This window comes from Cervus elaphus, chromosome 29 (genome assembly GCF_910594005.1).
Source record: "Cervus elaphus chromosome 29, mCerEla1.1, whole genome shotgun sequence".
NCBI classification, from domain to species: Eukaryota; Metazoa; Chordata; class Mammalia; order Artiodactyla; family Cervidae; genus Cervus; species Cervus elaphus.
This window is the reverse complement of record NC_057843.1, coordinates 32,578,671-32,605,214: the sequence shown is the minus strand read 5'-3', so window position 1 is coordinate 32,605,214 and position 26,544 is coordinate 32,578,671.

The window sequence follows — 26,544 nt, the reverse complement described above, 5'->3', positions numbered from 1 at the left end:
TATTTAAACAAACTAGAATAATGCGGTGTGTGTGTATGTGTGTGTGTGTGTGTACACACGCACTCAGATGCTCAGTCGTGTCCAACTCTTTGCAACCCCATGAACTGTACCACCAGGCTCCTCTGTCCATGGGATTCTCCCAGCAAGAATACTGGAGTCGGTTGCCATTTCCTTCTACTGGGGGATCTTTCCCACCCAAGGATCAAACTCATGTCTCTTATGTTTCCTGCACTGGCAGGCAGGTTCTTTACCATTAGCACCACCTGGGACGCCCCAGAATAATGTCATAAATATGTGTAAAAAGTATAAGTACTAAAGTAATACACTTAAGACATACTTAAGTGTAAGTAATTACTCTTAAGTAATACACTTAAGTAATACTAAGCAAACTTTCATTTTTACTTAATTCAGACATCCTTTTTTCTAATAAAAATAGAAGCTTGATAGCAATAAATTCAATATATAACAGAAACTTTTACTGATAACTTCCTTCAGTCAATTTCAATAGAACTCCAACAACAGAAAAATGGCATAAATTTGAATAGCAATTTAAAGTCTAAAGACCAGTCTACTGGTCTGATGCAAACATTTCTTACAGTAAAGAGAAGTACCAGTGTCCTGCTAGTTTTACTCCAATAAGTTCCATTTTTCAAGGGGCCTCCTGTCAACAGCTCTACTGACTGTGTTTGTGGGGTTTCTCTTGCTGTTACCTTTGGCAATGAGAATGGGGACTATGTCTCTATACTGGGTTAAAACTATTGCTGGGTGTGGCACATCCCCTGAGTCATCAGATATGCTGTTCTTGCTGAGCTGTTTATGAATTTTTCATTTGCACATAAGCAAAATCTGACTTCAACTAGTTTATGAAAAGAACTTACTGTGAGGGTAATGGCATCTCTCGTAGAATCAAAAAGGAAAAAGCCAAAGACAGCTCATCAAAAGCAAATGAGACTAAGGACTACAAACCCAGATTCTAAAGCCCTTGCACATTTCCGCTCCTAAGTCTCCTCAGTTCCCTTTCTTTTCTTCCCCTCTCCTCTCTTTTCTTCTATTGTGTACCCTCCTTTCTTCCCTCCTTCTTTCCCTGCCACCTTCTTCCTTCTTCCTCTCCAGACATATATTTTGCTCTTCTATGGTAAACATAATACTTTATACTTAGGATTTGTTCTACCAAATACTATCACCAAATACAATGCCAATCTCCATTATTTCAAGTATAGGGGAAAAACTGGTGTAAAAATTATTTTAGTTGGTTGATAGGTAAGGTAAATACTAGTTTGTTGATAGTATCAGGAAACACTTTCTGCAAAAAAGCCAGATGGTCAATGTTTCAACACTTTTAGTCTATGTTATCAATGTTGTGACTTATTCAACTCTGCCATTATAGTGGAAAAATTGTCATAGATAATATGTAAATGAAAAAGTGGCTATGCTTCAATAAAATTTATCTACATAATCACCAGGACATAGTTTGCCAGTTCCCAGTGAGAGGTTGTGGCTGTGAGCCATGATCCGTGCCAGGATTCTTGGTCTTCAGAGGAGAAAACTTTGATCTGGGGCCAGAGACAAGGCTTAATCACTCTGGGCTTTTGTGTAGCAAAATTTTATTAAAGTATAAATGGGATAGAGAAAGCTTCTGACATAGACTTTAGAAGGGGGCAGAAAATATACCCCCTTGCCAGTTTTTAGCAAGGCATCTTATATTTGTTAGCAAGCTGTTGATCATAGATAAAACATTTCAAATGAGAGAGTTGCACCAGGTTTCTGTCCCACAACATATGTACCTGCACAAGGGAAGTGGTCTCCAGATGAGGTGTCTCTGGGCAAGATATATTGTATCTATAAAACAATTGACATGCCTTGAAGGAAAACAGACCTCCAAACAAGATACATAGTTTCATTAACACAGCTTAAGAAAAGCATTTCCATGAGTACAATACATTGTTTGGCTGGGCAATTAGCAGCTCAAGGTTTGGGAAAAACTTTTAGGTGGAATGATCATCATTACAGCTTGTCCTCACAGCAACACAGGATGAAAAGGAACCTCCTCTACATGGCTAAAGCCAGAGCAAAGGAAAAGAGAAAAAAAATCCAGCACTTACCCTTTGTTCCTCTTGCCTCTTGGAGACTCCTGGCTTTCCTCTCTGTCTGTTAACCCTTACACCAGATTAGGCTAAACCATCGGCATAATCTCTCTGAGTATTCCTTTCTCACTGTAGATTTAGGTATTTTAGGTGATTCATCAAGTTTACTTATGTTTGATTATGGTTAGTGTTAGAAAACGCCGCGGGAGAAAGAAAAAGCCGCCTCTAAGGACCGGTGGTAAAGGCCTTTTTATTAAGCGTCGCTCTCGCTCTCGGGCAGAACTCCCGGGGGGCTGGTGAGTGAGGAGACAAAGGGAGTCTGCAAGGTATGAGGGGTGGGGAGGGGTTTTATAGTCCGGGCAGGGCGTCCAGGCCAGGTCTTTTCATATAAGGAAGAAAGCGCGGGCTACAGCGGTGGTCAGTGTCCGAGGGCTCTGTGTTGGTACCTGATTGGACCAGGCTGCAGGGGGCCAGCCCCTGAAAGTTTAGCCAGCCTCCGGAATTTGCCTTGTAGCACTTTCCCGGGGGCATGCCCCGACCTTTCAGTTAGAAATTAGTCTGAACTGCTCAGATACTGCTAGCCAGCAAATTTACCCACTATATACCACTATAAGGGCTTCCCTGGTGACTAGGTGGTAAAGAACCCGCCTGCAAGGCAGGAGCCGCAGGAGACTCAGGTTCAGCCCCTGTGTCAGGAAGATCCCCTGGAGGAGGACATGGCAACTCACTCCAGTATTCTTGCCTGAAGATCCCATGGGCAGAGGAGCCTGCCGGGTATAGTCCATTGGGGCACAAAGAGTCAGACATGACTGAAATGACTTAGCACGTACACACCACTATAAAGGGTTACTTCTGTCTTTATAGCAGCCTGTTCTCGATCAACAGTGAGAAAATAAACAGAAGTGTTATTTAAAGTATGTGTGATACATTCTTTTCTTTTATTTTGATGTATAATAATGTCAAAACCCTGTGATAGCTTAATCACTGTCTTAGTTGTTATAGAATTCTCATTTCCTCTTGACTTTCCTAAAAAGCAATAAAACAACATTTGCTCTGAATTGAAAGCCTGATCTAGTATTGAAATTAATTTCTTCTATTCAGAAATTTCTACCTGCCAGTGATATTTCATGCAAATAAATCTTTCTGCTTGCCTTTGGAAATTCATGACATCATGCCTTTCTCCAACATGTAAATCCATAATCCCTTGATGCTTTGTAAACTGCCACCAAAATACTGTTTCTAACCATCACTTTAGAAGACTGATTTGTTGATTAGTTGATGATTGTCATCTGTAATCTTTTATTTTTAGGCCATTTGTGATAGCTAAATTTGTGTGTTGACTAGTTCATGGGAAACCCAGAAATCCAGTTAAATATTATTTCTGGGTGTGTCTGTGAGAACACTGAATCAGTTCAATGAGTGCAGTGAACTCTCTTCCCCAGTGAGGGTGGGCAATCATCTTTTACTTGAGGGCCTAAATAAAGCAAAATGGTAGAGGAAGGGAGGATTTACTCATTTTTAGCCTGACCACTTGAATTGGGATATCAATCTTCTGTCCTCAGCTCTCTGGTTCTTAAACCTTCAGACCTGCACTGGAATCTTCTACCTACAGACTGGTGTTTCTGTGTCTCCAGCTTGCATTGCAGATGGCAGATTGTTGGATCTCAATCCAGTATCATAATATATATATCATATATATATAATATACATTATATATATGTATATACATACATACATAAATACTCACACACACACACACACACACACACATACACAGAAACATTCTAAGTTACTTCAGTTGTGCCTAACTCTGCAAATTTATGGACTGTAGCCTGCCTGGCTCCTCTGCTCATAGAATTCTCCAAGCAAGAATAGCAGCGTGGGTGGCCATGTCCTCCTCTAGGGTATCTTCCTGACATAGGGATGGAACCCCCATCTCTTACATCTTCACCACTGGCAAGCAGGTTGTTTACCACTAGCGCCACCTGGGAAGCCTATATATATATAGATATATATATATAAAATCCATAGATCCCCTTTTGTTCCTATTTCTCAGGAGAACAATGACTACTACATCACTACTAGAAACGAGTCAGTCAGTCAGCCAACCTTGTATATTTATTCATTCATTTCTGGCTGTTATTTATGCTCTACTTTGTACTATTAACAGTTACTGGTATATGAAATATTATATTCTAAAACTAGCAAGTGGCCAGGTGAACACTGAACAGACACTGAAACACCTGGCAATTCTAAAACTGTTTTCTGGTTTAAATTCAGTAAAGCAGATTTAAAGAAGCTGATTATAATGTCTACAACTCCCATTGCCCTTTGCTGAGGGAAATGAATATATTCCCAAGCCCCTGCTGAGAAAGCAATCCTAGGCAGAAATTACCTATTCACTTCCAAATGAATCTGGTGTAATCTTTAGGCTAAGTTAGTACCTAACCCAGTCAAGCCAAAATATAAGTTTATCAGTGACAATTAGGTTTAAATGAAAGCTCTGCCTAAACAGGAAAGAGAGAACAGTTAGGATCAGGAGATTCTCGCCTGGAATTTGACCTAGAGATATGCCTAGAATATCATTCAGTTATTACTAGAGGCAGAATAGAAAGAGATTCAAAAACAAAACAAAACAAAAAAACCCAGATACAGAGAAATCTGTTAAATCAAATTAAGGAAGTATGCTAAAGTGATAATTCAAGAATTCTTGTGATTAGGAGACCCACATAGTGAAGCCACCCAAACTGCCCTGGGGCATCAAAGCCATCAACTGTGTCCCTATTTAGGAGAGCCTTGGTCTCTGGGTAACTCTGGGACTTTGATTTTCCAGTTTCTTTTACTGATATTTGCCGTTTGATAGTAACCTATTCAGTTCAGTTCAGTTCAGTCGGTCAGTTGTGTCTGACTCATTGCGACCCCATGAATCGCAGCATGCCAGGCCTCCCTATCCACCACAAACTCCCAGAGTTTACTCAAACTCATGTCCATCGAGTTGGTGATGCCATTCAGCCATCTCATCCTCTGTCGTCCCCTTCTCCTCCTGCCCCCAATCTCTCCCAGCATCGGGGTCTTTTCCAATGAGTCAACTCTTTGCATGAAGTGGCCAAAGTATTGGAGTTTCAGCTTCAGCATCAGTCCTTCCAATGAACACCCAGGACTGATCTCTTTTAGGATGAACTAGTTGGATCTCCTTGCAGTCTAAGGGACTCTCAAGAGTCTTCAACACCATAGTTCAAAAGCATCAATTTTTCAGCGCTCAGCTTTCTTCACAGTCCAACTCTCACATCCATACATGACCACTGGAAAAACCATAGCCTTGACTAGATGGACCCTTGTTGGCAAACTAATGTCTTTGCTTTTTAATATGCTATCTAGGTTGGTCATAACTTTCATTCCAAGGAGTAAGCATCCTTTAATTTCATGGCTGCAATCACCATCTGCAGTGATTTTGGAGCCCCAAAAAGTAAAGTCTGATACTGTTTCCACTGTTTCCCCATCTATTTGCGATGAAGTGATGGGACCAGATGCCATGATCTTAGTTCTCTGAATGTTGAGCTTTAAGCCAACTTTTTCACTCTCCTCTTTCACTTTCATCAAGAGGATTTTTAGTTCCTCTTCACTTTCTGCCATAAGGGTGGTGTCATCTGCATATCTGAGGTTATTGATATTTCTCCTGGCAATCTTGATTCCAGCTTGGGCTTCCTCTAGCCCAGCGTTTCTCATGATGTACTCTGCATATAAGTTAAATAAGCAGGATGACAATATACAGCCTTGACGTACTCCTTTTCCTATTTGGAACCAGTCTGTTGTTCCATGTCCAGTTCTAACTGTAGCTTCCTGACCTGCATAAAGGTTTCTCAAGAGGCAGGTCAGGTGGTCTGGTATTCCCATCTCTTTCAGAATTTTCCACATTTTATATTGTGTGTGTGTAACCTATTAGAGACAACCTATATTGCATTTTATTTTTACCCTAAAAAGAATAACTAACACATATCCTCTAAACTTAAAGAAATAAACCATGCATTAAAACACTGGAGAAAAACATCTTAGTTTACATGTAGCCAAACAGAATACGAAGAGAATTATAATAAGGTTACAACAAAAGGTTTGAATAATTCTTATTTTATTTTCTACCTAGATACTGATGTTGTACCATAAACAAGGAGATATTGAACAAAGTTAATAACATCACATTAGAAGTACATAATGTTTGGAACATGCTGTCCTTATGAGGCTAATCAAAAAGCGTTATTAGGAATGAACAGAACAATGAAGGTAATTAGTGGAGAATTACTTTAACAGATATTAATTTCATTTCGATATTTTAAGTGTGGATAATTGGGTGGGTGCTGTGAATGACAATAGCAAATATGGATAACTTGCATATAAGCAAAAGATTTAGTTTTAATGAACAAAAGAGTCAACTTTATTGAAAATTGAAAGAATAGCTAATTCTGTAAAAAGTTGATACAATCCTTGTAACATATCATGACATTCCTTATGTAAGGTTCACAAATATACATAGAAACGTCAAATTAACTTAATTAAAGTACCAAAAGTTAAGATTTTTAAAAGGCAATATCTCTGTTGTACCAACACGAAAATAAAATTTATTTTTGAGGTATCCCCCCCAAGAAAATCATCTGTTTTATAATTAATTAATGCTTCATTTTAAAATATAATATCTGAGAAATGTAATGCTCTTGTCTAGAAATATGTATTAACTTTCAAACAGCTATTCAAAAGTAGTCTGGCTCTTTATAGTGATCTGAGAGAGAGCATAATTTCTAGTTAATAATTACAGAACAGGGAAAAGTTATCTAACAATATGATCAACATTTTCCCTGTGATAGTCATTAATATTTCATTTGTTAAATTGATTTCAGAAATCAAATTCTATTTGTTAAATCACAATGATATTCACTGATTTATTTATTGAGTACTTACACAGTACTGGGCATTTTTCCTATTTTTCTCAATAAAAATGGTATCTGCTTTTCACTGAATTATTCATATGTGTAGGGTAGTATATTGAGCCACTACATACATTATCTCATTTGATTCTTTTGACATTTGCATACAAAGAAGTCACCAGCATAACAATAAATGCTGCCACTGCTGCTAAGTCGCTCCAGTCATGTCCAACTCTGTGTGACCCCATAGATGGCAGCCCACCAGTCTCCTCTGTCCACAGGATTCTCCAGGCAAGAATACTGGAATGGGTTGCCATTTCCTTCTCCAAACAATAAATGATTAAAGGAGAAAACTCAAGTGATGCAGATTTTACTAATATAACACTTTATGAAGTGAGGAGTCTCATTTTGGAGAGCTACAAAATGGGGTGAGAGGTAAGAAACTTTTATAGGATAAAGAATAAAGAGCTAAGAGGAGACAAACAGAAAATATCTGATGCCTTGGTCACACAGTGGTTTGGGACAGGAAGGCACAGAGTTGGCTTGACATATGTGTGTGAGGCTGCGCCATGACAGGCAGCCTAGATTAAGAGTAGGCCTGGTTTTCCAGGGTAACATGATTATCAGGCCACCTGGAGCCAGCCAATCAATATGCGCCCAGTAAGAAAAAGGGAACCTATCAGGGGAAAGCTGAAAAGCCCGCGAACGCCCAAGTTTGAAAAAAGCCCGCGAAGGTTTGAGCCAATAAGATTACTTTGCAAACATGTAACCAATCCGCTTAAGCCAGCTACCAACTGCTTATGCACATCTTATAAATTGGGTAACAGCTCGGGCTCAGCGCTTTCTGACCCTGCACCACTGCGTTGGTTGCGGCAGTAAGCCCTGACTAGAGCCAGCAATAAACTTCCCTTTTTTGCGAGTTGCATTGTCTTGGAAGCCTTCTGTCTTCCCGCTCGGGGATTCGGACATCGGGCATAACAATGTGTATACTGTCTGATTGAATAGACTGTGTTTCTAATCAAGTGGAGCATTTACATGGACATAAAAAGTTATCTAAATTTCAGTTTCCTTATGTGGTACCCCAGGCAGGAGCATATCCATCTTGGAGAAATTTATTTCAACGGTTCTTCCGTTTTAATCATCCTTTTTGTCCATTTAAGAGGTATGATCAAACATACTCGTCTTACTGTGACTCTCAGCTACCACTTCCTCTTGGAGTCTCAGTATCGTATTCATAGGAGTTGACTTCAGACTCCTACCCTTGCACCTCCTATCCTATCCTTTTCTTTTGTCATTCCAGTCAAGGAAAGATCATCTGTCAGTTCAACAATGGCTGTCCAAATGCATTTAAAACTTTTTAGGGAATGCAGCATATTATAGACACAACAATAACTATTGAAGGCAAAATAATGTCCACGGTCTGGTAAGCACACTTGAACTTTGCTAAGCCAATTAGTCTATGTATTTCATGTAACTGTGTCTCCACTTCCCCAGAGGTGTTTATTCAGTGATTTTGTTCCAGAGAAACCAAGGCACTGAAAATCAGGGAGAAGTTTGTGACAAGCAGAAAGAAGTACAGCGTCACCAGCCTGGTAAACCAGTTGGAGACTTGGGAAATTGGGTTTACCAATTAAGCCAATTAGCTTAATATTCCAATTAAGCCAGTTGGAAAGTTGGGTTATCCTCCTTTGTAACTGCCTAAGATATGTAAATGATGGCATTATCTTTTTAGTCAGAGCAAGGAAAGAGGTGGACAAACGAGTCACGAAGATCTTTGTAGTGTAAGAATTAGGAAAAGGATGTTCAGAGAGGGAAGTAGGAAAGAAAAGAAACATTCTTGACTCTCTTGATCTGATATCTTAGGAGTCAAGTACTTCTCATCCTAGTTGAATTGGATTTAATGTCTCCAACAGTCCCACAGAATCAGATGTCAGATGGAATCTTCTTCAATTGTAAACATGCCCAACGTTTTTGTTAGTCTTCAGCCACTCAGTGGTGTCTGACTTTTTATGACCCCATGGATTGCAGAGCACCAGTCTTCCCTGTCCTTCACTGTCTCCCAGAGTTTGCTCAAACTCATGACCATTGAGCTGACGATGCCATGCAACCTCCTCATCCGCCCTCTGAAACCCCCTTCTCCTGCTGCTCTCAATCTTTCCCACTATCAGGGTCTTTTCCAATGAGCTGGCTCTACACATCAGGCAGTCAAAGTACTGGAGCTTCAGCTTCAGCATCAGTGATTTTAGAACCCAAGAAAATGAAGTCTGTCACTGTTTCCATTTTTTTCCCCATCTATTTTCCATGAGGTGATGGGGCCAGATATTTGCAATTCCTTTGGAAAAGCAAGCCAAATGGGGATAAACTTTTGTTTATAATTATTGTTTCAGTATTTTCTCTAACATAGGCATAATTTATATTAGCATATTCAATGAATATCCATCATTAACTTATTTCAGAATAATTTCAAAGTTTCAAGTTACCAAAAAAACTTGGGATAAAATTTTAAGTAATCACACAATAAAGCATAATTATTGTTGAAAAATACATTTGTAAACTTTTATCTTACAGCTATTTAATTGACTTGTTTTAACAATTATGTTCAGATTACTCATAAAGATATTTTGAGACACTAAACAGTTAACCATCATTTTGAGTTACCTTTCTTTCTCACAAATACTGTAATAGAGATAACACAACCTTATTTGACTTTTAGTAAGTTGAGGTGGGATGAAAGTTGTATACCTACATAATGCAGCACTCGATAAAGCACAAGGTGAAATCAATATTGCCTGGAGGAATATCAATAATCTCAGATATGCAGATGACACCACTCTTATGGCAGAAAGTGAAGAGGAACTGAAGAGTTTCTTGATGAACGTGAAAGAGGAGAGTGAAAAAGAGCCTAAACTCAACATTCAAAAAACGAAGATCATGGCATTCGGTCCCATCATGTCATGGCAAATAGATGGGAAAAATGGAAACAATGATAGACTTTATTTCATGGAGTCCAAAATCACTGTGGACAGTGACTACAGCCATGAAATTAAAAGACGCTTGCTCCCTGGAAGAAAAACTATGACTATCCTAGGCAACATATTAATAAGCAGAGGCATCACTTTTCTGACAATAGTCCAACTAGTCAAAGCTATGGTTTTCCCAATAGTCATGTACTGACATGAGAGCTGGGACATAAAGAAGGCTGAGCACTGAAAAATGGATCCTTTTTGTCTGGGGAGTTTGTAATTTCCTTGGTTCTGTCTTGTTGGAACAAAAATTTGAAGCGACGGATGGACCAGCATTACAGCTCTCTGATAGACTGGTGTTAGAGCTCTCAGATGGATCAGTGTTACAGCTCCATGTTACAGCTCAGTTTTACTTAGAAAGTAAAGGAAAATACATGATGGCATGCTGACCCAAAAGATGCGAAGAGAAGAGAGAGACTCCCGGCCCTTTGACTCCTCTTTATGTTTTTTCTCCTCCCCCTGGGCCTGCCCTATGTAAATTGGGCTAGCCAGGAGTGCTGTTTGTTCTACCTGAGGTCCTCACTCTGGTCCTCGGACCTTCCTTTGTTCTATTTTTGCAGGATTTTCCTTCCCTTATCTTTTAGCCACCACCATTTTGGACTCCTTTTTCCTATTCTAACTACCTAACATTCCCCCCTTAAGAGATGGGAGGCCCAATTCTTTGGGAACAGGGGCGTCGAAGTCTTTCTGGCTACCTCCTGCTGAACTGGGGTGGTGAGGGGCCTTGGGCCTCCCCCTCTTGCTAGTCTCAGGCCTCAGAGCCCTTATATTGGTGTCCATCTAAGGGTGAGTGATGTTTTCTGTGGTTGGCTGTAGTTTTATCCTTGTTGAACTGGCACTGCATGTTGTAGCTTCTGGGCAGAAACAAAATGGGTTAGACAATTGGTAATACATGGAGCAATCATAAGCAGCATCAGTATGGCATAACAAGGACTAGTAGGGGCATTAGCCAACTCCAAATTCCCATCATCAGGATGGCTCAAGTCCCTCCTTGTTCAGAGATCAGAAGATTTATCTCCTATTTGTTTTGGAGTACAACCCCTGCCAAGCTGTGTTGGCTCTTTAGAGCTGTCCTGAGAAATCTTATCCCTAGAAACTTAATTTTGGGGGTGTTCATTAGAATGACACTCTTTGTAGTTCTCAATAGGTATCTGAGATCTCCCAGGGGCTCACAGGTGTATTGAGTGTCCTCTTCTGTTTTCTTCAAAGGCTTGACTCATGAGCAGTGAATCCAGGAGTCATCTCCTGGTACCCTGATTGCTGTGGGGGTAGAAATTATTACAGGGTAGGGGCCCTTCCATGTGGGTTGGAGTTGAGCCTTTGGGGACACATCTTTCCAGACTTTATTTAGAACTTGAGTCCCTGGAGCATAGAGTGGTGACTCTTTAGAATCTTTTGGGTCCTGGTTGATACCCCACAAGCGTATATCCTGTTAGAATTGCCCAATGGCTATGATAAAAGACCAGAGTGTCTAAGCCTCTGGATGTAAGAAGAGGTCATTGACATAAACAAAAGGTCTCCATATGGCTTTTCATAAAGACTAAGACCAACCTGTTCCTTAGGGGGAACAAGGTTATGGAGGTGAGCTATTGGTAAGCATCCTTCCATCCCAGGGAGGTCTCCTGGGTTATCGTTTTTATCACTGATTTTAAGAATTGGTTGGCTCTTTCTACTTTCCCTGAAGACTGAGGCCTCCAGGCACAATGGAGATAATAAGAAATGCCCAATGCTTTAGAGACCCCTTGAATGACCTTAGAAGTAAATGTCCCATTGTCATTTTGTAATGACCTTGACAGACAAAATCTCAGAATGATTTCATGGTCTCAAAATTGGAGACTACTGCATATCTGGCTCTTTTTCCACCCAAGACAAAGCTGCTACTATCAGTGTATCAGATTTCCTCAGGATTGGTCACAGGTTCTTCTGACAATCCTTCTCAGGGTTTTGTCCAGTGGTCCAAGGCTTCTAGGCAAGAGTGAAAGGGGAGAGAGCCCTTGGGGGGTAGGCAGGAGGGTGGCTGTGTTAAGAACCTCACAAGGGAATATACTGAGGCCTGGATTTTCCATCAGAACTACCTGATATCTGAGGATTCTTTGATCAGACATCCATAAATGGCCTCTCCCACTTAGGAGTTGTTTCACTTGGTGACTGGTAAAAATAGTTACTTTGCCCCAAAAAGAGAGTCTTACAGCATTTTCTATCAGGATTTCAATAGCTGTAAGATTTCAAAGGCAGGGAAGCCAGTCTTAGGTGGTTGGGTCAAGCCTCTTGAATAAGTAAGCTATAGGCTGGGGCTCAGATCCCAACATTTGAGTTAATACACCCAAGGTTATTCCCTCTTTTTCCTGGACATAAAATTGTAATGCTTTTTTTGGGTCTGGCAACCTCAAGGCAGGTGCTTGAGTTAAAGCTTGTTTTAGTGTACCCTCTGCCTTCTTTTGAGGAGTTCCCCACATCAGTGGGAATGAATCATTCCATCCCTTCAAGCTTTCATATAAGGGCTGGGCAATTAGATCATAGTTGGGTATCCAGATTCTACAATACCCAGTTAGCCCCAGGAAAGCTCAAAATTGTTTTCAAGTCCTGGGGGAGGGCAACTGGAGGATTCTTTATACTCAATCAGAGGACAGCCTCGTGGACCTGTGTGTAATCTGAACTCTCAGGTAAGTGACCTTGTCTTGACCATCTGTGCCTTAGCATGGGAGACTTTATATCCCCTCTCTGCCAAAAAGTTTAGAACCTGAATTACATGTTGTTGGGCATTTTTTCTCATCTGGAGAGCAGATCGGTAGGTCATCTACATATTGTAATATTTTTCCATTAGCTCCCAGGTCCAGATCTAGGAGATCCCAGGTAAGAGCCTGTCAAAACATGTGGGGCTATCTCTGAACCTCTGGGGTAACACTGTCCAAGTCATCTGTTGATGTTTTTCTCCTGGAGCCTCCCACTCGAAGGCAAAAAGATATTAGGATTCTTTAGCCAGTGATATGGAAAAGAATGCATCTTTGTGATTCAAGACTGTAAACCACTTGACACTGGGTGGGATTTCTCCCAAGATTATATAGGGATTGGGTACTATGGGATGGAGGGGAACTACAGGTTCATTTATGACCCAGAGATCTTGAACCATTCACCAGATTCCATCCTTTTCCCTTACAGGGAGTATCGGGGTGTTACACGGCGATTGGTGGGGACCAATAGCCCACAGGCAGGGAATTCATTTATTAGAGGCTGTAGTCCTTCCTTCAATAAAGGAGAGAAATGCTATGGACATAACAGAAGCAGAAGATATTAAGAAGAGGTGGCAAGAATACACACAAATGCAGATAATCACGATGGTGTGATCACTCACCTACAGCCAGACATCCTGGAATGTGAAGTCAAGTGGGCCTTAGAAAGCATCACTATGAACAAAGCTAGTGGAGGTGATGGAATTCCAGTTGAGCTATTTCAAATCCTGAAAGATGATGCTGTGAAAGTGCTGCACTCAATATGCCAGCAAATTGGGAAATCTCATCAGTGGCCACAGGGCTGGAAAAGGTCAGTTTTCATTCCAATCCCAAAGAAAGGCAATCCCAAAGAATGTTCAAACTACTGCACAATTACACTCATCTCACAAGCTAGTAAAGTAATGCTCAAAATTCTCCAAGCCAGGCTTCAGCAATACGTGAACTGTGAACTTCCAGATGTTCAAGCTGGTTTTAGAAAAGGCAGAGGAACCAGAGATCAAATTGCTAACATCCACTGGATCATTAAAAAAGCAAGAGAGTTCCAGAAAAACATCTATTTCTGCTTTATTGACTATGCCAAAGCCTTTGACTGTGTGGATCACAATAAACTGTGGTAAATTCTGAAAGAGATGGGAATACCAGACCACCTGACCTGCCTCTTGAGAAACCTGTATGCAGGTCAGGAAGCTACAGTTGGAACTGGACATGGAACAACAGACTGATTCTGAATAGGAAAAGGAATACGTCAAGGCTGTATATTGTCACCCTGCTTATTTAACTTATACACAGAGTACATCATGAGAAACGCTGGGCTGGAAGAAGCACAAGCTGGAATCAAGATTGCTGGGAGAAATATCAATAACCTCAGGTATGCAGATGACACCACTCTATGGCAGAAAGTGAAGAGGAACTAAAAATCCTCTTGATGAAAGTGAAAGAGAAGAGTGAAAAAGTTGGCTTAAAGCTCAACATTCAGAGAACTAAGATTATGGCATCTGGTCCCATCACTTCATCGCAAATAGATGGGGAAACAGTGGAAACAGTGGCAGACTTTATTTTTTTGGGCTCCAAAATCACTGCAGATGGTGACTGCAGCTATGAAATTAAAGGATGCTTACTCCTTGGAATGAAAGTTATGACCAACCTGGATAGCATATTAAAAAGCAGAGACAGTACTTTGCCAACAAATGTCAATCTAGTCAAGGCTATGGTTTTTCCAGTGGTCATGTATGGATGTGAGAGTTGGACTGTGAAGAAAACTGAGTGCCAAAAAATTGATGCTTTTGAACTATGGTGTTGGAGAAGACTCTTGAGAGTCCCTTGGACTGCAAGGAAATCAAACCAGTCCATCCCAAAGGAGGTCAGTCCTGGGTGTTCATTGGAAGGACTGATGCTGAAGCTGAAATTCCAATACTTTGGCCACCTCATGTAAAGAGTTTACTCATTGAAAAGACCTCCCTCCCTGGGAGAGATTGGGGGCAGGAGGAGAAGGGGACAACAGAGGATGAGATGGCTGGATAGCATCACCGACATGATGGACATGAGTTTGAATAAACTCCAGGAGTTGGTGATGGACAGGGAGGCCTGGAGTGCTGTGATTCATGGGGTTGCAGAGTTGGACACAACTCTGAGTGACTGAACTGAACTGTAGTCCTTCCCGACCTTCTTTTCTGAGGGGATATTGTTTTCAGTTAGGAAACCAAATGGAATCTCGGACAATGATGACAGGTTCAGCTTGGTGGGCTCATCCAGGAGTTCCCTGGTCCCACACTTCAGGGTTAATTTTGTTCTCCAATAATTTTTGGTCCCTCTCTATTTGAGAGGGTGTGTGGATTCCTCAGTAGTAACCAGAAGCTGTAGGGCTCTAGGGGCTGAAATGTTTCCCACCACAAGGGTGGTCCCCAGTTTAGTGGGTATGTCTCTTCCCAGTAAGGGAGTGGGACATTCAGGGACCACCAGAAACTGGTGAGAGAAACTGGTGCTCAGGTGAATCTTTTAGTAAATGTTTTTCCTGTGGCACCCAACATGGTACAGGTTTGGGGGGAGAAGTATCCGGAGAAGGAGGTCAGAACAGAGTTGGTAGCCCCTGTGTCAACCAAGAAATTCTTGGATTTATCTGCCACATCCAGGTGCACCCTTGGCTCAAGCCTCGTGATGGTCATTTGTGACAGGGAGGCTGGTTGGAGTGGACAACTTCAGTCCTGTTGAACCATTACGAGGGAAGGCTTGGCACTTGAACTTGAGGCTCTTGGGTCCCCAGGGCAGAGTGCCGCCCAATGTCCCAATTGATGGCATTTGTAGCAAGCCATTTGAGGAGACTTGTCACGGTTTGGACACTCTTTGGCCTGATGCCCTGCCTGTCTACAGATTAGACGCTTGCCTCCTGCCTTATCCTTCAAGGACTAGGGGTTTCCCATAGGGCTTCCCTGGAGGGTGGCCAGCATGTGGGCATGCCTTGTTTCTTTCCTTTCCTCCCTTTCCTGGGCCTTGGCCTCCCTCTCCTGTTCTCTGTTATAAAAGGTATTGGTGACTGTCTGGACTATCTCATCTAAAGAGTCAGCAGAGTCCTGCTGCTGTAGCTGTTGTAACTGTATCCTGATGTCTGATGCACTTTGGGACAGGAATGTGTCCTTTAAAATCACCTGTCCCTTGTCTAAGTCCAGTTTGGTAAACTTTTGGAGGGCCTCTTTTAGCCTTTCTAGAAAGGCAGTGGGGTTCTCGTTGGGCCCCTGAGTTATTGCTGAGACCCAAGCATAGTTGACTATTTTTTGCTGGGCTGCTTTCAGTCCTGCCTTCACACAGATCGGAAAGTGATCCCTTTCCCAAATGCGCTTAAGGTCATTATAATTCCAAAAAGGATCTGAGGAGGGGACGGCTGTTTCCCCGTCTGGTTATTTATCACTTGACATGTGAAGCCCCGTAGCATATCTTTGGGTTTCTTTTAAGAACCTAGCACACTGAAAATGAAGAAAGTGGGGAAAACCATTAGACCACTCAGGTATGACCTAAATCAAATCCCTTATGACAATACAGTGGAAGTGAGAAATAGATTTAGGGAACTAGATATGATAGACAGAGTGCCTGATGAAATATGGATCGAGGTTTGTGACACTGTACAGGAGACAGGAATCAGGACCATCCCCAAGAAAAAGAAATGCAAAAAAAGCAAAATGGCTCTCTGAGGAGGACTTGAGAAATAGCTGTGAAAAGAAGAGAAGTAAAAAGCAAAGGAGAAAAGGAAAGATATACCCATTTGAATGCAGAGTTCCAAAGAATAGCAAGGAGAGATAAGAAAGCCTTCCTCAAAATCAATGCAAAGAAATAGAGGAAAACAATATAATGTGAAAGACTAGAGATCTCTTTAAGAAAATTAGAGATACCAAGAAAACATTTCATGCAAAGATGGGCACAATAAAGGACAGAAATGGTAGGGACCTAACAGAAGCAGAAGATACTAAGAAGAGGTGGCAAGAATACACAGAAGAACTATACAAAAAAGATCTTCATGACCCAGATAATCACGAGGGTCACACCCTCTGGCTTACCTAGAGCCAGACATCCTGGAATGCGAAGTCAAGTGGGTCTTAGGAAGCATCACTGCGAACAAAGTTAGTAGAGGTGATGGAATTCCAATTGAGCTATTTCAAATTCTGAAAGATGATGCTGTGAAAGCGCTGCACTCATTACGCTAGCAAACCTTGAAAACTCAGCAGTGTCTACAGGACTGGAAAAGGTCAGTTTTCATTCCAATCCCAAAGAAAGGCAACACCAAAGAATGCTCAAACTACAGCACAATTGCACTCATCTCACAAGCTAGTAAAGTAATGCTCAAAATTCTCCAAGCCAGGCTTCAGCAATACATGAACTGTGAACTTCCAGATGTTCAAGGTGGCTTTAGAAAAGGCAGAAGGATCAGAAATGAATTGCCAACATCTGCTGGACCATTGAAAAAACAAGAGAGTTCCCGAAAAACATCTATTTCTTCTTTATTGACTATGCCAAAACCTTTGTGTGGATCACAATAAACTGTGGTAAATTCTGAAAGAGATGGGAATACCAGACCACCTGACCTGCCTCTTGAGAAACCTTTATGCAGGTCAGGAAGCAACAGTTGGAACTGGACATGGAACAACAGACTGGTTCCAAATAGGAAAAAGAGTACATCAAGGCTGTATATTGTCACCCTGCTTATTTAACTTATATGCAGAGTACATCATGGGAAATGCTGGGCTGGAAGAAGCACAAGCTGGAGTCAAGATTGCCGGGAGAAATATCAGTAACCTCAGATATGCAGATGACACCACTCTTATGGCAGAAAGTGAAGAAGAACTAAAGGGCCTCTTGAAGAAAGTGAGAGGAGAGTGAAAAAGTTGGCTTAAAGCTCAACATTCAGAAAACTAAGATCATGGCATCCTGTCCCATCACTTCATGGAAAATAGATGGGGAAACAGTGGAAACAGTGGCTGACTTTATATTTTTGGGCTCCAAAATCACTGCAGATGTTGTTTGCAGCCATGAAGTTAAAAGACACTTACTCCTTGGAAGGAAACTTATGAACAACCTAGACAGCATATTAAAAAGCAGAGACATCACATTGTCAACAAAGGTCCATCTAGTCAAGGCTATGGATTTTCCAGTGGTCATGCATGGATGTGAGTGTTGAACTATAAAAAGTTTAGAGCCGAAGAATTGATGCTTTTGAACTGTGGTGTTGGATTAAACACTTGAGAGTCCCTTGGACTGCAAGGAGATCCAACCAGTCCATCCTAAAGGAGATCAGTCCTGAGTGTTCATTGGAAGGACTGATGTTGAAGCTGAAACTCCAATACTTTGGCCATTTGATGCGAACAACTAACTCATTTGAAAAGACCTTGATGTGGTAAAGATTGTGGGCAGGAGGGGGGGACGGTAGAAGATGAGATGGCTGGATGACATCACTGACTCAATGGACATGAGCTTGGGTGGACTCCGGGAGTTGGTGACGGACAGGGAGTCCTGGCATGCTGTGGTTAATGGGGTCACAAAACGTCGGACATGACTGAGTGAGTGAATTGAACTGATGCTCAGGGTCAGATACAGTCTGACTAAAGATGACAATGATGTCCTTCCACGTCAAGTCAGAGGCCAAGGTAATGTGTTTGAATGTATCTATACACTTGGCTGGGTCATCTGTATAGCTTCCCAGGTCTTGTTTGATCTGTCTTAGTTCTAGGAGTGAGAAGGGCTTATGGAGCCAGGTTGGTCTGAATTCTCCTACAGTTTTAATAGGGGACATAATCGAGTTGGCTTTTGTGGAAAAGGTGCTCCTGGGTTTGTATATAAGGAACGAAATAAGCACTAGGCAACTCGGTAGCCATTGAATGTGAGCCTTCATGAGGGGTGGGGCGGGGGGGGGGGGCGGTTCCTTCTCTTGGTTGTCTGTGCCTAACACCATTTGCCTAATGGGTTCTCTGTCAGGGCATACAACAATCCCATACTTAAGACAGAGTTCGTTTATATCTCTTAGTCAAAAGAAAATTTGGACATAGGGGATCTCCGTCCATTTCCCTTGTCTTTTGCAGAATAAGTCTAGCTGCAGGATGGTATTGTAATTTAAACTCCAATCCTCAGGCCAGTGTTCCTTGTCCCCCAGAGCATACTGTGGTCATGCTGTGGCACAAAAGAATTTTAAGTGACTTCTCCTTAGAGGATGGAACAGCTTCCAGTTGTCTAGGATGCATCTCAAGGGCACCTGTCAGGAAGTGGATTGGTTATTTCCCATCTGAAAGACAGTGATGATAGGGAGGAAAAGGAAAAACAAAAAACAAAAAAACTAATAGGACTCCTTCAGTTTTCATGGGTGGATTTCCTTAGGGGTGAGTCTTTTTGAAGCTTATCCTACCCAGTACTGTTGCAACCTGAGAGCCACTCATTCCCAGTTCAGGGTGCAGATCCCCAGGCAAGCTGAGGTATGACAGTCTTCTGTAGATCAAATCCCTGGGCAGGTCGAGGCATGTTGGCCTCCTGAGAATTGGGTCCCTGGGCAGGTCGAGGCATGTCGACCTCCTAGGACCCCTGAACTGGCAGATCCCCGAGCAGGTTGAGGCATGGCAACCTTTCAAGGACCAGATCCCTAGGCAGGTCAACCGCCTGGGACCCTCAGACTGGAGTTGGGCATCCCCAAAGTCTCCAGCATGACCAGAGCTGGGTAAAATTAAGGGGTTATAATTTTAACTCATTGCCTGTTTGTTCACTGCAGATGGGAATAGATATCATGACATAAAATCCATGCCTGTCCCTTGAGACTGGGAACCTGTTGAAGCAGCCATAAGCCTTATCCTCTTGCTGCTCTGAGGAAATGTAAGTCACTGATTTCCTCCCCTAGTCCTCCATAAGAACAGTTTAGGGTGTATCCAATTGTAAACATTTCATTGTCATAGACCCACTTTAGGTAATAACAAAAGTAATGACAAAGGAGTGGGTTATCTGGCCCTGTTAGGGACATTAAGAGTATCTTAATAAAATAAGCGGGGTGTAGCAATGTGGCCTACATGGAAGCAGGGTCCAGGTTGTAGGAGTTAGTAAGTGGCTTAAGAACAAATTTATTAGAGGCAATGGACCAGATGTTCCATAAAGTGGAGTGGAGATTTGATTCTGGGGTATGTTTGTCACTTTTAGGAGAAGGGTGGTAAGGGTTTGGGCCCAAAAGGCCTGCAAGGCTAACTCCCAAAATGACAAACATTATCCCTGGAAGCCCAATTGCCTTTGCAGGGATGCCAACAGAGGGACTTCTAGCAGGCATTGCGTGACTGTCACTCGCCCTAGCGGTTCCACTGAGAGATGCTGTTGTTGCACATGTTGTAGGAAACACGGTAGATGATGGACTGAATATCTAGCGGGATTGGATATTAAACAGTATTTCTCTCCCAAGTGCCAGCTATTTTCTGGTTGTCCCTCCAGAAGATTGTAGAGGCAACATTGTGGGCCCAGATGGGGCTCACAAGAAGAGCATGAACAGGAGGGAAGGGGGCAGGGGCAGGGCTTTTGAAAGAATGACATAGCCCAAGGGCATAACATAAACCAATTAAAATCAAATGGGTCCAAGATGACAAGTCAAATTGAACTAAATCTTGATCCCCAATCTGTAAGCTAAATGACACACCCAGAGGCGGCAGGACAGTTCCAAGTCACTGTCAAAAGATGGGATGGTGATTCCCCAATAGTTGGGATGATCCTCTCACTCATTAGCATATGACTTCACCTAGCTCGAAAAAACTAGCCACACCACATTCCATGGCCAAAGCACTTGCCCTCTGTGATGGCTCACACCCTGTGGAGTGTGCTTCTCTCTGAATCCGAACAAACCCACCTCTTACCTATCACTTGTGTCTGTAACTGAAATTTTGGAATGAGACATCAGAGCCTGAGCTTCATTAGCTCCTGAAGCCAGGCGCCACGGTTTTTGGCCAGGCTCAAGTCCCAGGAGAGAGGAGCTGAAGGACAGGAGGAAAAGCAGTGGGGAAAACAGTGGGGAAAAGCAGTGGGGAAAACATGCCAAGGAATCCCTTTCACCAGAAAATCTGCTAAATACCTGACCTATGCCCACAGTTTTCAACGGCCTGATCCTTGGTACAGAAAAGATTAAGGCCAGAAGAACCCCCACCAGCTTGGGTAACAGCTACTGAGGCCCAGCAGATAGTGGAACCTTTGGGACACACTGAGGAGTAGCCCCTGCCAGAGTCCCTCAATTGCACCTACTGTTGCTCACCTGTTCATGGGGGGTTTGAGGAAACAAGAAATGAGAGTTTTTAAAGGTATTAAGATTTTGTTAGCCATATGTCCTTCCAGTCATAGAAGGGAGGATCTCCTACCTTAACCAGAGGTCTTCTGGAATCTGAGACTGAGCTGCATGAGCTTTCTGCTGAGCTCGTTTTTCACTGTCCAAGTTTCCAGCATGCTGGGCTTCTTGTCACTTCCCCTGAACTGCGTTTTCTTTGCATTCAGCTTCCACCACGGGAGCTTTTGCTGAGTTGGGCTCCTGCTGTGCTTGACTTGCTTCTTGAGAGGGCCAAGCCAAGGTTGTTTCAACCAGGTTAAATCCAAGAAATGGCACCATAGATGTTGGGGGAGTGTGCAATTTCCTCAGTTCTGTCTCGTCGCAACAAAAATTTGAAGCAATGGACAGACCAGCACTACAGCCCTTGGACAGACCAGTGTTACAGCTCAGTGTGACAGCTCAGTTTTATTTTGAAAGTAAAGAAAAATACATCCTCGAGGCATGATGGTGTGCCGACCCAAAAGACGTGAAGAGAAGAGAGGCCCCCAGACCAATTTTGGCTTCTCTTTTTATATGTTTTTTCTCCTCCCCCTGAGCCTGCCCTGTGTAAACTGGGCAAGCCAGGAGTGTTGTTTGTTTTACCTGAAGTCCTCATTCTAGTCCTCAGACCTTCCTTTGCTCTATTTTCATGGACTTTTCCCTTTCTTATCTTTTAGCCACCACCATTCTGGACTCCTATTCTAACTACCTAACATTTTGAACTGTGGTGTTGGAGAAGACTCTTGAGACAGACTAAAAAGGAGATCAAATCAGTCAATCCTAAAGGAAATCAGTCCTGAATATTCATTGGAAGGACTGATGCTGAAGCTGAAGCTCCAATACTTTGGCCTCCTGATGCAAAGAACCAAGTCATTAGAAAACACCCTGATGCTGGGTAACATGGAAGGCAGGAGGAGAAGAGGACGACAGAGCATGAGATGGTTGGATGATATCACCAACTTAATGGACTTGAGATTGAGCAAGCTCCGGGAGATGGAGAAGGACAGAAAAGCATAATATGCAGCAGTCCATGGGGTCACAGAGTCGGGCATGACTGAGTGACTAGACAACAACAACAAACTTACAGTATGTTTAATACTAATAGCTTTAAAACCATGCTTAAAAAAAAAATTAAATAAATTCTTAATTTGCTTTTTTTATTGAAGAGTATCTTAGATCATGTGAACTTGAAAAATATTTAGGTTAGATTTTTAGTATTTGAGAGTATACTTGATTGACATAATGCTTAATTTTCTTTATGCCCATTAAAAGTAAAGTAAAGTGAAAGTAAAGTCGCTCAGTTGTGTCCGACTCTTTGCAACCCCATGGACTGTAGCCTACAGGCTCCATCGTCCATGGGGTTTTCCAGGCAAGAATACTTTAGTGGGTTGCCATTTCCTTCTCTAGATCTTCCCAACCCAGGGATTGAACCCTGGTCTCCCGCATTGTAGACAGACGCTTTACCATCAAGTGCTCTTTAAAAGTCAATTTTGGCAAAACTAACTTGAGATAGTAAAATGGCACATATTTACAACATTCATACACTGACATATACAAAAATACAGACAGACACAAAGAGAGATCTTACAGCTTTCACTTAAAAATTTTATACATGAGACAGGTACAATAATGCAAAACTCACTATTTTAAAAAAAGCTGGATTTGAGTCATATCATAGTGCAATCTCTGGCATATGGGATAACTTAAGGTATGTGCTCAGATGACTTACACTTTTTATTAATATTTTCAACCAGATTCCAAATAGCTTGACCTCATTTTTTGTTTGCTCCTTCTGATAATTATTACCTCTCTGGTGTTTGCAGTTCAAAGAGATGGCTGTCAGTTCCTAGAGAAGATCAGGTAGAATATTTACATCTCAAAAGAACAGAGAAAGAATACAAGTTGCTCCAAGGACTTGGTTTCCAAAGCCCATGTTATTTACAGTATCTATAAGTCTTTTGAGATAACTGGGGGTTTTAGGATTGATAAAAAGAACAGCAGTGTTTTTCTGTTCTTTTAAAAACTCAGTTTATAGAATAGCTTGTTTTAGTTCCTCAAAGAACTGGGTAATAACCTGAATGACAGAAAGACACTAATTTACCAGTTCAACTACATTATCTTTAATATGCTTCTTTATTTCAAGGTGAAGATCTTCAAGTAAAACAGAAATCAAAAGACTCTTATGTTCTGGATTTAGATGTGTTTGCTTTTATTTATTTTCTCAAGTCCCTCAGTGGTTTATGCTCTGAACTTACCTTGAAGTATTGTGAGTACTCTAGTGGTGGCCACCCAGTGTGGACTCCCAGAATCTTTCCTAGATCTTAGAACCTTTCTGGTAACCACACACACACACACACACATATATATATATAGCTTTTTGAGGAACTAAAACTCTTTTTATTAATAAAAAGTTTAAGTCATCTGAACACATACCTTCTCTAGGAACTGACAGCAATCTCTTTGAACTGCAAACACCAAGGAGGTAATAATTACCAGAAGGAACAAACAAAAAATGAGGGCAAGTTATTTGGAAGCTAGTTGAAAACATTGTCTCCCCAAAAATATTAATAAATAAATAAATAAACACACACACACACACACACATTAAATAAAGTTTGCTTTATTAAGTGGAGCTCAAATCCAAGAGTGACTTACCCACAGCCATCAGTTACTATAAGAGGAATAGTGAATAGTTCAGCAGGCACCTTGCCACTACATCTTGTCACACAGGCCATTAGCAGTCAGCTTTCAATCTCATCCTGTGCACCAAAAACTGTTAAAAAAAAAAAAAATCATTCAAGAAGAAAATTTAGAAATACAAACTTTAACACTTCATGAAATGGGTAGTCTCCTTGTGGAGAACTTCAAAATGGGATAAATGGTAATAAACTTTTACAGGATAAAAAATAAAAAACAAGGAAGAGATGAATAGAAAATAGCTATTGGCTGGGGCCACATAGTCAACCTTGCTTGGGGTAAGAAGGCCTAGAGTTGGTTTGACATCTGAGGATGGTCTGACTGACTATACTGTGTTTCTAATCACATGGAGAATTTATAAGGACACAAAAGTCAAATAAATTTTATTTGCTGATGTAGCACCACAAGCAGGAGAGGCTTCATCTTGGGCCTATAAAGTTATTTCAACATCAGGCATTCAGATGGTTAAAGAACTTAATCTGAATCCCAGGTTGGAAATTGCTATAGCAGAACTTCAAACTCAGGTCTACTTATAGTCAGTCCATTTGCCATTTCATAAAGTCAGCCTTCAGAGACATAGTGTTTTCAGTTCAGTTCAGTGTCTCAGTCGTGTCCAACTCCTTGCGACCCTATGGACTGCAGCATACCAGGCCTCCCTGTCCATCACCAACTCCCAGAATTTACTCAAACATAGATTTATAATTATAAGAGATTCAATTTTGGCACTTCTAAATATAAAGCTCAGATGTAAATGAATTTTCAACAGAATCAATAACACATTATTAATGTCATTGCTCTAACCAGGTAAAGTGAAGCTAAAAAACTGGATGTTATTACTTGTCTGGTAAATCTACACTTGCTCAAAGAAGCTATACTGCCTTCTCTGTACATGCCATCACACTTAGATATCTGTGCCACTTGCATACATCATTTTACACAATTGACAGTTCTCTTCTGCTCTAGGCCAGCTGAAGGCAAAAGCTATCTCTTGAATGCTTGCATATGGACCACTTGTTTTCTTTATGCATTCATCCAAACTGAAAGATTTAATGATCTTTGCTTTTTTCCTGAGTTTATGTGTCCATTATCTGCAGTAGGTGGTCTATGATTTAAGTTTGCAACGAAAATAATAAGTTGCTATGGAAAATAATTCTAATTACAAATTATATTGTATAAGTTAGGAAGACAGAAAAAAATCACTTTCAAAATTATGAGCAAGGGATCCTTATTTTAACAAATAGCATCTTAATTTGCTAATTAAATAGTCATTCAGTAGCAGCAATAACTGATGAAATCATTATTTCAAATCTGCCACTGGAGAAAAGATTCTTTTGGTCAAACTTCTAGTTTTGGTTTTCCTTTCTGAGGGAAAATATCCAGCTGAAGAAAAAAACTGGTGAGTGTTTTACAAGGACAAATCAGGGGAAAACTAGTGAAGTCTCAAAGGTTGATTTATAGTTCTTTAATATTCTGGAAGAATAACAAAAATACATGGCAAAAATATTCTCCATAAACTTTTTTACAACCTATTACATTCTTGCATTGTAGACTCTCTCAACATTCTATCATCTCCTATTTGCTCTTGTAAAGTAAATTTATTCAACCTCTTTTACTGATGCTATAAGATGATGATGGAATAGAAGGATTATTTTCCTTAATCACATGCCAAATCATGTGCAAGAGATTAATTAGTCCAATATATATTTAAAAGAATGTGTTTTAAGTCCTGAACATTGGCAGTCCAACTATATATGGTATGTTTCTAGGATTTGCTTTAAAGCATCTTGACAAATAATGGCAACCCATTCCAATATTCTTACCTGGAAAATTCCATAGAGAGAGGAGCCTGGTGGGCTACTGGCCATGGAGTCACTAAGAGCCAGACACGACTGAGCATGTGCGTGTGCACACACACACCTACCCAAACACACACACACACATCTTGTCATTCTTCGCGCAATGGTCAATGCATATTGAACAAAAAGAATGACCATTTCTTTTTTGAGTGTCTCATAGTCAGTATAGGTTTCTGCAATTCTTGGTCTTAAAGAGGTTTAGGTTTAATCACAATGTGCTAAAAGTACATATCAGATTGCCTGTTGAAATGTTCTTATAGGCATGTCTAACATATTGGGCATGCCTAACATATTGGGCATGTCATAGCATCTTTGTGGGCTAATGCTGAAAGGAGAGTACTTTCAGCAAAGGTAAAACAAATAGGTCAGACAGAAATTAGTTGCAATAAAATGGCAATATAAGTTAAATTAATATGTATTATTAATATAACTATCACTAATTTTAGTATTTTAAGGCATAATTTTCATTTTTATTATGCTGCTTCTAATACATAGCTGACATTTAAATCTAGCTGTTTGTTTCCTAAAGATTCTGTGATGTCAAGATAGTCTGTATTTGTGCTATTGGGAAAGAAAAATTTAAGTGACTCTTAGAAACAATTAAAGATGTCTTTTTACATGAAATCTCTTGAAAACCTAAGTTTACTATTAAAAAAAGTACATTTACTCCAACTCTTTGCCCACATTAGAACTGAAGGATGTAGTAACAGCGTTTTGAAAGTGATGTATATACTTCAATTAGTGATCTTGGTATTCTAGTTTTCAAAATAATATTTTTCATTGTGTCCTTTTGATAATTATAAAGTGCACTGACAAAGTGAAAGACTGGACAGACTGAAGCAACTGTATTTGTATAGAGGAAGTGTTGTACCTGTTGACAGTCTCAAGTACTAAAATCAATTGTTCATTTTTCAAAGGATATTAGCAATGCAGTTCAGAGGAC